At 38.6% G+C, this 10,701-nt stretch overlaps 1 protein-coding gene across 2 annotated transcripts in view; it reads right to left on the minus strand.

Moving 5' to 3' along the window:
• Nucleotides 1-10,309, minus strand: part of LOC123749219 (zwei Ig domain protein zig-8) — a 114,768-nt gene extending 104,459 nt beyond the window's left edge. For both annotated transcript variants that reach the window (XM_069301449.1, XM_069301448.1), the window contains exon 1: nucleotides 9,008-10,309. The gene's annotated coding sequence lies outside the window, so the exon portion shown is untranslated. The remainder of the gene's footprint in view (nucleotides 1-9,007) is intronic.
• Nucleotides 10,310-10,701: the final 392 nt, after the last annotated feature.

Below are 10,701 nucleotides of genomic sequence, written 5' to 3' on the forward strand. Positions count from 1 at the left end.
AATTATAAGACGAGTGACTTAATTAAGATATTTATTGTTATGGTCAAGATTTGTTTTCAAATGAAGACATAAACATTTTAAAGTCCTTATTTATTTACGATCCATCAATGCTCGAGTTCAGATCATCCACAGTCTCAAAGTTTCGGTCATGTGTTTCGGTCAAAGTTTTGCTCACAACGTAACCTCAACATTGTTGCTGCCCTATGGTACAGGGAAGTTCTGTTGTAACATTGAAGCACTATTATGTTACTCCATTATTACAACGTTATGTTACAGCATTGGATAAATGTTATTTCAACATTCTAGCAAATGCTATTTTGCAGAAATTAGATCAACGTTCTGTTTCAACGTTCTAGAAACGTTCTGTTTCAACGTTCTATCAACGTTTTGTTTCAATGTTCTAGCAATGTTCGGTTACGACATTGGATCAACAGTTTCTTTCAACATTTTAGCAACGTTGAGTTACAGCAATGGTTCAAGCATTCTGTTACAACGTTATAGCAATGTTATGTTACAGGATCACCCTTCGTGTTTGTTGTGCTAGTACATCACTCATCACTAGAAAGATATCAACTTTATATATCATGGAAATCAGTTGATAGAGATGGCTGCTGTATCTGTCGCGTTAGTTCAATAACCAGAAATTTAATGCTAGACGATAACCAATATTGGTCATATATTATTAGGATATGATATAAGGATAGCCAGGCATCGTCCCACATGATGAGGATATCCAATTCTCGTCATATACGACGAGGATAACCAATTATCGTCACTCACGAAGAAGATAACCAATCCTCGTCCCATGTGATGGGACTCATATACAAAGTCAGGATAATCAATCATCATCACATATGATAAGGATATCTAATCCACATCACATGCGATGAAAGTAACCAATTCTCATCAAATTCGATATGGATTATCAATCCTTCTCCTCACGTAGGCCTTCAAAATTTACACATAGGCACCGAAACCAATCACAGTTGTAAACCACAACTATATTGTTGTGGTTGTGACTGGAAACAAACTGAACACATAAAATTTGTTTTATTGGTGCATTTCCCATTAAAAAGTATATATATTGAATAGTTTGAACGTGCAAAAGTATTTTTCGGTGTATTACACATTAAATATATATATATATATATATATATATATATATATATATATATATATATATATATATATATATATATATATATATATATATATATATATATATATATATATATATATATATATATATATGTCGTACCTAGTAGCCAGAACGCACTTCTCTGCCTACTATTCAAGGCCCGATTTGCCTAATAAGCCAAGTTTTCATGAATTAATTGTTTTTCGACTACCTAACCTACCTAACCTAACCTAACCTAACTTTTTCGGCCACCTAACCTAACCTAACCTATGAAGATAGGTTAGGTTAGGTTAGGTAGGGTTGGTTAGGTTCGGTCATATATCTACGTTAATTTTAACTCCAATAAAAAAAAATTGACCTCATACATAATGAAATGGGTAGCTTTATCATTTCATAAGAAAAAAAATTAGAGAAAATATATTAATTCAGGAAAACTTGGCTTATTAGGCAAATCGGGCCTTGAATAGTAGGCTGAGAAGTGCGTTCTGGCTACTAGGTACGACATATATATATATATATATATATATATATATATATATATATATATATATATATATATATATATATATATATATATATATCGTACCCAGTAGCCAGAACTCACTTCTGAGCCTACTATGCAAGGCCCGATTTGCCTAATAAGCCAAGTTTTCATGAATTAATTGCTTTTCGACTACCTAACCTACCTAACCTAACCTAACCTAACTTTTTCGGCTACCTAACCTAACCTAACCTATAAAGATAGGTTAGGTTAGGTTAGGTAGGGTTGGTTAGATTCAGTCATATATCTACGTTAATTTTAACTCCAATAAAAAAAAATTGACCTCTTACATAATGAAATGGGTTGCTTTATCATTTCATAAGAAAAAAATTAGAGAAAATATATTAATTCATGAAAACTTGGCTTATTAGGCAAATCGGGCCTTGCATTGTAGGCTGAAAAGTGAGTTCTGGCTACTAGGTACGACATATGTATATATATATATATATATATATATATATATATATATATATATATATATATATATATATATATATATATATATATATATATATATTATATATTATATATTATATATATATATATATATATATATATATATATATAATATATTATATATTATATATATATATATATATATATATATATATATATATATATATATATATATATATATATGCGAACAAGCCTGAATGGTCCCCAAGACTATATGCGAATGAAAACTCACACCCCAGAAGTGACTCGAACCCATACTCCCAGGAGCAACGCAACTGGTAACTACAGGGCGCCTTAATCCACTTGACCATCATGGCCGTCTTAAAAGGAAGTGATAGCCGAGGCTATTTGAGCCACTTCCCCGACGGCAACTCGGATGGTAATCTTGGGCATAGCATTTCACCAAATCACCTCATTCTTTGGGGCACACGTGAGGAACACAAATGCGAACAAGCCTGAATGGTCCCCAGGACTATATGCGAATGAAAACTCACACCCCAGAAGTGACTCGAACCCATACTCCCAGGAGCAACGCAACTGGTAACTACAGGGCGCCTTAATCCACTTGACCATCATGGCCGTCTTAAAAGGAAGTGATAGCCGAGGCTATTTGAGCCACTTCCCCGACGGCAACTCTTCTGGGGTGTGAGTTTTCATTCGCATATAGTCCTGGGGACCATTCAGGCTTGTTCGCATTTGTGTTCCTCACGTGTGCCCCAAAGAATGAGGTGATTTGGTGAAATGCTATGCCCAAGATTACCATCCGAGTTGCCGTCGGGGAAGTGGCTCAAATAGCCTCGGCTATCACTTCCTTTTAAGACGGCCATGATGGTCAAGTGGATTAAGGCGCCCTGTAGTTACCAGTTGCGTTGCTCCTGGGAGTATGGGTTCGAGTCACTTCTGGGGTGTGAGTTTTCATTCGCATATAGTCCTGGGGACCATTCAGGCTTGTTCGCATTTGTGTTCCTCACGTGTGCCCCAAAGAATGAGGTGATTTGGTGAAATGCTATGCCCAAGATTACCATCCGAGTTGCCGTCGGGGAAGTGGCTCAAATAGCCTCGGCTATCACTTCCTTTTAAGACGGCCATGATGGTCAAGTGGATTAAGGCGCCCTGTAGTTACCAGTTGCGTTGCTCCTGGGAGTATGGGTTCGAGTCACTTCTGGGGTGTGAGTTTTCATTATTCATATATATATATATATATATATATATATATATATATATATATATATATATATATATATATATATATATATATATATATATAACTGAAAACTCACACCCCAGAAATGACTCGAACCCATACTGCCAGAAGCACTCTGCATCTAATGTACAGGATCCCTTAACCACTCGACCATCACGACCGGACAAAAGAGGATGGTAGCCGAGGCTAATTCCCCATCCTCCCGCCGGCAGTCTGATGGTAATCTTGGGCATGGTATTTTTATCAAATCACCTCATTGTTTGGGGCACACGTGAGGAAAACAAATGCGAACAAGCCTGAATTAATATACGAAAGTACTTAAGGAAACTTCAGTTGCATATATGCCTGGAGACCGTTCAGGCTTGTTTCGCCTGAACAAGTCTCCATATATTCCCCACGAAGGGTTCGAACCCAGACAGCCAGGCGCTCCATGCACCTTAGCATATCCCATACTTTACCTGCTAGAACACACCAACTGTTAAAAGAACTGGAAGATATTAGACTGATAACCCAATTCCCAACAGCACTCGGTGGCTAACGGGTACAGATATTTTCATCAAATCAATTCACCATGAGGGGAGACGTGAGCATCATTTGTGCAACAAGCTGCAATGGCCCCCAAGCCATATGCATCAGAAAACTTGAGTTTTCAGATACATATGGCTTGGGGGAGTATTATGAAGCAGTTTCTGATACTCGTATGTTGTGTGGAGCGCAGAAGTGAGCGATTTTGTCCTTATCCAGAGCAGTGACTCAAATATTAATCTTAAGCTATTTTGTAATGCTGATTAGTCTAGCATTAATCCCATGTCGGATTTGCATAATCCTAGAAGCTAAATATAATTATTTAACAAAAATATTTTTCGTAATAATAATATATTATTATTATTAGCATTATTATTTTAATTATTATTATATAGATTAATAGTATATATTCAAATTCTATATATAGTTAGGGATCGATTAGGCGAATTTATAGAGTTAGGATTCGAACAGAGGACGTCTATAAATTTTACATCACTTAGCAAGGCCAGACAAAAGAAATATATAAAACTATATGATGAATGTATTAGGCATATCGATTAATATAAATCTGACCTTTACAAGGCATGAAATATGCTGTAGCTAGGCCTAAGGACTTTTCACTCGTAACCTATTTATGCAAATCGATTCAACTGAGATTGGGCATTGCATGCACCATTGCATTGCAACCATTGCATGGTTGTACAAATACAAATTTGGACTGTTGTACAGATTCACAAAACTATGAGGGAAAATTTATTAATGTGTAGTTTACTAATTATAATTAGAACTTACAAATAGAGTGATGAGATATATAATTGCTAAAATATATTAGGCCTACCTAAAATTTTCAAATTAATACTTAGAGAAAATATTAATTTAAAATAATTTCCCTAGCCAAAGAACCACAAGGAATATTAAGCCTAAAAACTAACAAAATTAAGAAATATAATAAGAAAATAATCATTAATCCAAATGTTTTTAATGTATATGAATGTGTACACATACGAACACATATTCAAAAGAAACACACAAATATAGAAGAATTTTTAAATAGAGAATGTAATCAATTTAATTATTTCCACATGTGAGTAGGTTCAATGATTATAATCGATCAAACTGTCTTTGAACTCGTAGCTCACATGACCTGACCTCGACAGGATTTAAATTGCTTGTCAACAAACCATCACTCTTTGTCAGGGTAATTATGTATTAATATCAAGAATCCAACCGGGACCTCGAGCGCGCGTTCCCATAATCAGCAACATGATTGGAACTGTCCCTGCGTTCTTTGATTAGAGGCGCGATTGGAAGTATTCCAGCGTTTCCTTTGATCTTATCAGCGCCTGAGAGAGAGTGTTCCCAAGTTCCCAAATCAGGAAGAGGACCTGATTTGGGGTAAAAGCGTTTTCCCACATTCCTTTGGGAGGCTTCTTGAGACGGGTTCCTCCCCCCGTTCTTACAGTCACGAAGGAACGTGAAAGAAGGTGTTTTTACGTTCATATGATCATAGAAGTGGCTGAGGATGTTCCAACGTTCCCTTAGCCACCGAGGCGACTATGCCCATGGTCCTATGATCAAAGGAGTCCACACTATTATTAAACGTATATAACATTTGCTCTTGACCTTTGACCTGCGGTGCTTGCGACTAAGCTTTGACCTTCGTCGCCTTTTCTGTTCGTAAATGGGTACATTGAAAATTGGCTGCGGGAAGAGACTGAAACACTTCTCTGATTGCTGCTCAATTAGTAACAATTTTGATTAAACTATTTGTTTCAGTTGCAATTTATTTCGGGATATTGATAACAGATATTAAAGAGGTTAGGAGCACTTTGGATATAAATTTTTTGTATTTTAATTGATATTTATAGGGGGTATTTTGTTGGTTTTTGTAATGAAAAATGAGTGAAAATGAAGCATAAGTCTATGATAACAAATGTATGAAATGAAACAGGCTTATGTGAAGAAAATTAGTGAAAATGTATGGAAGTATATCGTAAGTCTATGGGATGAATAATATGATAAAGAACAGCATATGCTTGTGTAATGAAAAACATATGCTAGATTATTAGATTTTGATATTTTAAAATTTTCAGATTTTCAAACGCCTCTGATAAAAAAGATGCAAAATTGTAGTATTAGCCTACGTGATGAAAAAATGTGTAAAAATACAGCATACACGACGTAAAATATGCTAAATGTATAAAAACGTGTTCAAATTTTTGGTTGAAAATTTTACATACATGACAAAATAAAATAAATATAAAATCGTGGAATGGGCACAGCTGTGATTGAAGTTCCACGTCATTGCTGGAACAAATCCTTTTTTTTAACACAGGTGTATACAGGAGCAGACTGCTGCTGAATCCTGTCAGCAGACTGGAAATTTTCCCCTTTCCAATAGCTCATGGTAAGCCTTACCCTTACTTTAGCTTCCCTGGAACACGATCCGTCAGTCGTTTGACAACCAGGTACCCAATCAGTGCTGAGTGAACAGGGGCCAGATTCACGAAGAAGTTACGTAAGTACTTACGAACGTGTACATCTTTCCTCAATCTTTGACGGCTTTGTTTACATTTATTAAACAGTTTACAAGCATGAAAACTTCCCAATCAACTGTTGTTATTGTTATAAACAGCTTTCTGGTGCTTCGGAGCTCATTAACTGTTTAATAATTTTAAAAAAAAAAGCCGCCAAAGATTGAGAAAAGATGTTCAGGGGTCGTAATTGCTTGTGTAACTGCTTCGTGAATCTGGCCTCAGTTTCGCACTGTTAATTCTCGCTCCTGCGACGCTCCTAATTGAACGTCGCATTTTGACGCGTGCTTCACCTACGGCCAAAAATTGACGTACTCGTGATATGGACATACTCTCCCGCATTCTGTTTTGGGTTCTCTGGTAGGTTAGGATAAAGAGATTTTAGCACGACAGTTTCTTGACGTTGCGAAACTTTAGGAGGACGGGCTGGGCGCCTAGTCAATCCTCACCAGGCCAGGATTCGAACCTGAGCAAAATCGCTCGAGTGTGTAGCCATTGCGCCACGGGAAGTGAAATTTGACCGATTTTTCCGAATCTATTTAACTAAAACATAAGACATTTAGCACTAAGATTTTCGAAGGAGATGAAATAATGTCTGAATTACCTTCATATATTATTTCCTTAAAAGAGAAATCCAGATTAATACAGTTGGAGAGATAATGAATAAATATGGTTATATATTGTGAATAAATGTGTGTGTGCAGATAATGAACAAATATGGAGACAGACAATGAATAAATACAGTCTACGGAGAATGAATAAAATGAGGGAAAAAGTTGTGAATAAATAACAAAAAAATGAATAATAAATAAATATAGGCGTTTATAATGAATAAATACGAGAAAAGATAGCGAATAAATACATAGTTAAATTAGTGAATGAGCACACAAAATGAATAAATATGAATGCATAAAATGAATAAATACGAATGCGTAAAATGAATAAATAACACCATACATAAATAACGAAGATTAATAATTACAGTGAAAGATATTAACTATTATTAACTATTTTAATTCTTGGGCTTGGGTAAAAAGGCCAGTATTTACCCAGGTCTTTCCTAAATCTAAACCCATTCAATTTAAGAAAAAAGTCTTAAGGAGAAGGACGGAAGGATCGAACCATCGTCCTGGATCTCTTTAGACGCACGTTGAATTAATGTTTCTTCGTAGCTATGTCAGGTTAGTGTGATTAATATATCTATGAGATTTAATTGGGAGTTATCCAATTTATATGCGATGTTATCGGATACCTCTCTCTCTCTTCTCTCTCTCTCTCTCTCTCTCTCTCTCTCTCTCTCTCTCTCTCTCTCTCTCTCTCTCTCTCTCTCTCTCTCTCTCTCTCTCTCTCTCTCTCTCTCTCTCTCTCTCGTGGTAAACTTACGTTAACTAATGTTACACACTGTTTGGAAAAGTGATATACTGTGTGGGAGATGGTTACACTGTGTGGGAGATTGTTACACTGTGTGGGAGATGGTTACACCGTGTGGGAGATTGTTACACTGTGTGGGAGATTGTAACACTGTGTGGGAGATTATTACAACGTGTGGGAGATTGTAACACTGTGTGGGAGATTATTACAACGTGTGGGAGATTGTAACACTGTGTGGGAGATTGTAACACTGTGTGGGAGATTGTTATACTGTGTGGGAGATTGTTACACTGTGTGGGAGATTGTTACACTGTGTGGGAGATTGTTACACTGTGTGGGAGATTGTAACACTGTGTGGGAGATGGTTACACTGTGTGAGAGATTGTTACACTGTGTGGGAGATTGTTACACTGTGTGTGAGATTGTTACACTGTGTGGGAGATTGTTACACTGTGTGGGAGATTGTTACACTGCGTGAGAGATTGTTACTCTGTGTGGGAAAGCGATGCACAATGTGTATGGGAGGGATCTGTTACACGGAGTGAGATGTGAAACTGTTATAGCCTGTTTAGTGCCCCCCCCCCCTCCCCCCCCCCTCCCCCCCTCCTCCCCCTCCCCCCCCCCTCTGCACACACACAACAATCACCAAATCACACCACTGAGACACGGCCAAAAAAAAATCCCCCATTACAAAAAACACACAAAAAAAATTAAACTCGTCAATTCATCTCGTTTCCCAAGGTGATGTATGATTCTGTATGATCAAGTTCCTCCCCCCCCCCCCCTCCCTTTGAAGAGAGGATAAGGGGTCGTCGTCGGCGTCGTCACACACACACACACACACACACACACACACACACACACACACACACACACACACACACACACACACACACCCAAAACCCCATTTCCTTTTCCCCTCTCTTTTCTCTCTCATGCATTCTCGTAAAGATCATGAATATATACACATGGAACGTGGCACATTCGTACCGACCTCGATTGCACTCTGTCCGGAACATGGGAAGGGGGAGAAAAAGAAGCAATATATGGGGCCAGAGAGAGAGAGAGAGAGAGAGAGAGAGAGAGAGAGAGAGAGAGAGAGAGAGAGAGAGAAAGAGAGAGAGAGAGAGAGAGAGAAAGAGAGAGAGAGAGAGAGAGAGAGAGAGAGAGAGAGTGGGTGGGCGAGAGGGCTTGGAAATTATATAGAGATCTGGGAAGGATTTATATATTACACTTACCTTGTGTTGGGTTGTGGAGGAAGCAGAAGATGACCTGGATTGACACATATTCTCATCCCCTCTTTTAGCGATACATGTGGTGATAGATGGGGGGTTGAAAGGGGTAGATAGACCGGGTGTAGTGATGGGTGGTGGTGTTCTGAGTGGCGCTGAACGTAAAACCTGCACTCTAGATGGGTGTTTGTGGTGTTCACTTGCAGAGTTCTTTAGGTAATTTCACTCGAGTTGAAGTGCCGGGGGAAAAAGGTGTTCTGGTGATTTTAGAGGGTGAGATTCTGTTCATTTTGCAGAGTTCTGGAGGATTAGTGAGCACTGGTGCTCAGTTTATAGAGTTCTGGAGGATTAGTGAGCACTGGTGCTCAGTTTATAGAGTTCTTGAGGATTAATGAGTACTGGTGCTCAGTTTACAGAGTACTGCAGGATTAGTTAGCACTGGTGCTCAGTTTTCAGAGTACAGCAGGATTATTGAGCATTAGGGCGTGGTCTCAGGTGCTCATATATAAAAGCACTGAACATGTCCACAATCAAACCTTACCTGTGATCCATTGCTGCTCCTGTTAAACCAACACTTTAAAAAACAGGATGCACTTCTGTTGTTCCCTCGCTCTGTTATGTCCCGTTATCTTGTTACAAGCAAGAATGCAAATGTTATCATCTTACTCCTGTCTTACACTTAACAAATTGTCCGTGATTGGAAGACTTCTCGTGGTGAAATTCAATTTTTCCGAGCAATGTATGCCAGATTTTCTTAATGGCTGTGATATATGGATAGATATATGGATGCCAGAGAGAGGTGGGACGAGCTGGGAGTCAGTGGGAGGAAGCTTTTACCAGCTTGAAGGAGACCGATGGATCTGCGTATCGTTGAGATCCACTGTGTGATATTTCTCACTAAGCTTGGCCTTAAATCAAGCTTTTTAGAGGCCCAATTTCAGCCAGTCCTGCGAATTTAACTGGGGGGTCGGTGGGGGGGATATTCCATGTTAGTGTCTCTAGTCCCCCTCCTATTAAAAAAAACAAGTAAAAATAACGAATTTAGAGCCTTTTTTAGGCTAGTCGTAGCGAAAATCGTGTATAATTTAAAGTGTATATTTTCACACGTTAAAAAAATAAATATCCTTTGGGTTTAGCGAGTGTGCCTTCACACACACGTCTTGGAGCTGCAGCACTAAGTAACACCAGTAAGAAACACCGTCACTAATGTTTCCTGACAGGAACACCACACAAGGAGGTGGTAGAGAGTGAGAGAGAGGAGAGCTGGCAGATCAGAGAGCGCGCGACACACCCTCCCTTCACCGCGTCCAGCGCTCTACTGACGCCCCGTTCACCCGAGACACCCTCAGAGAGAGAGAGAGAGAGAGAGAGAGAGAGAGAGAGAGAGAGAGAGAGAGAGAGAGAGAGAGAGAGAGAGAGAGAGAGAGAGAGAGGGAGAGAGAGGGAGAGAGAGAGAGAGCAAGGCAACGAGGTTCGACCCCGGGACACATTTTTTCCCTAAAACCAAGTTTATTGAGCACCGGCATCCCATTGCATCTTCCCTAGCAAGTTTCAACAGTGCTTTAATCTCAGTAGTGGCAGACGCCGGAAACCAAGATGAGGTTTGAGTACCCACCAAAAAAATATATATATATAAAAATAAACTCAGCATTCAGAGCAGTTGAAGAGGGTATTGATCCTTAGAGACGTGACGCTGAGAA

The sequence above is a fragment of the Procambarus clarkii genome, chromosome 45 (assembly GCF_040958095.1).
Source record: "Procambarus clarkii isolate CNS0578487 chromosome 45, FALCON_Pclarkii_2.0, whole genome shotgun sequence".
NCBI classification, from domain to species: domain Eukaryota; kingdom Metazoa; phylum Arthropoda; class Malacostraca; order Decapoda; family Cambaridae; genus Procambarus; species Procambarus clarkii.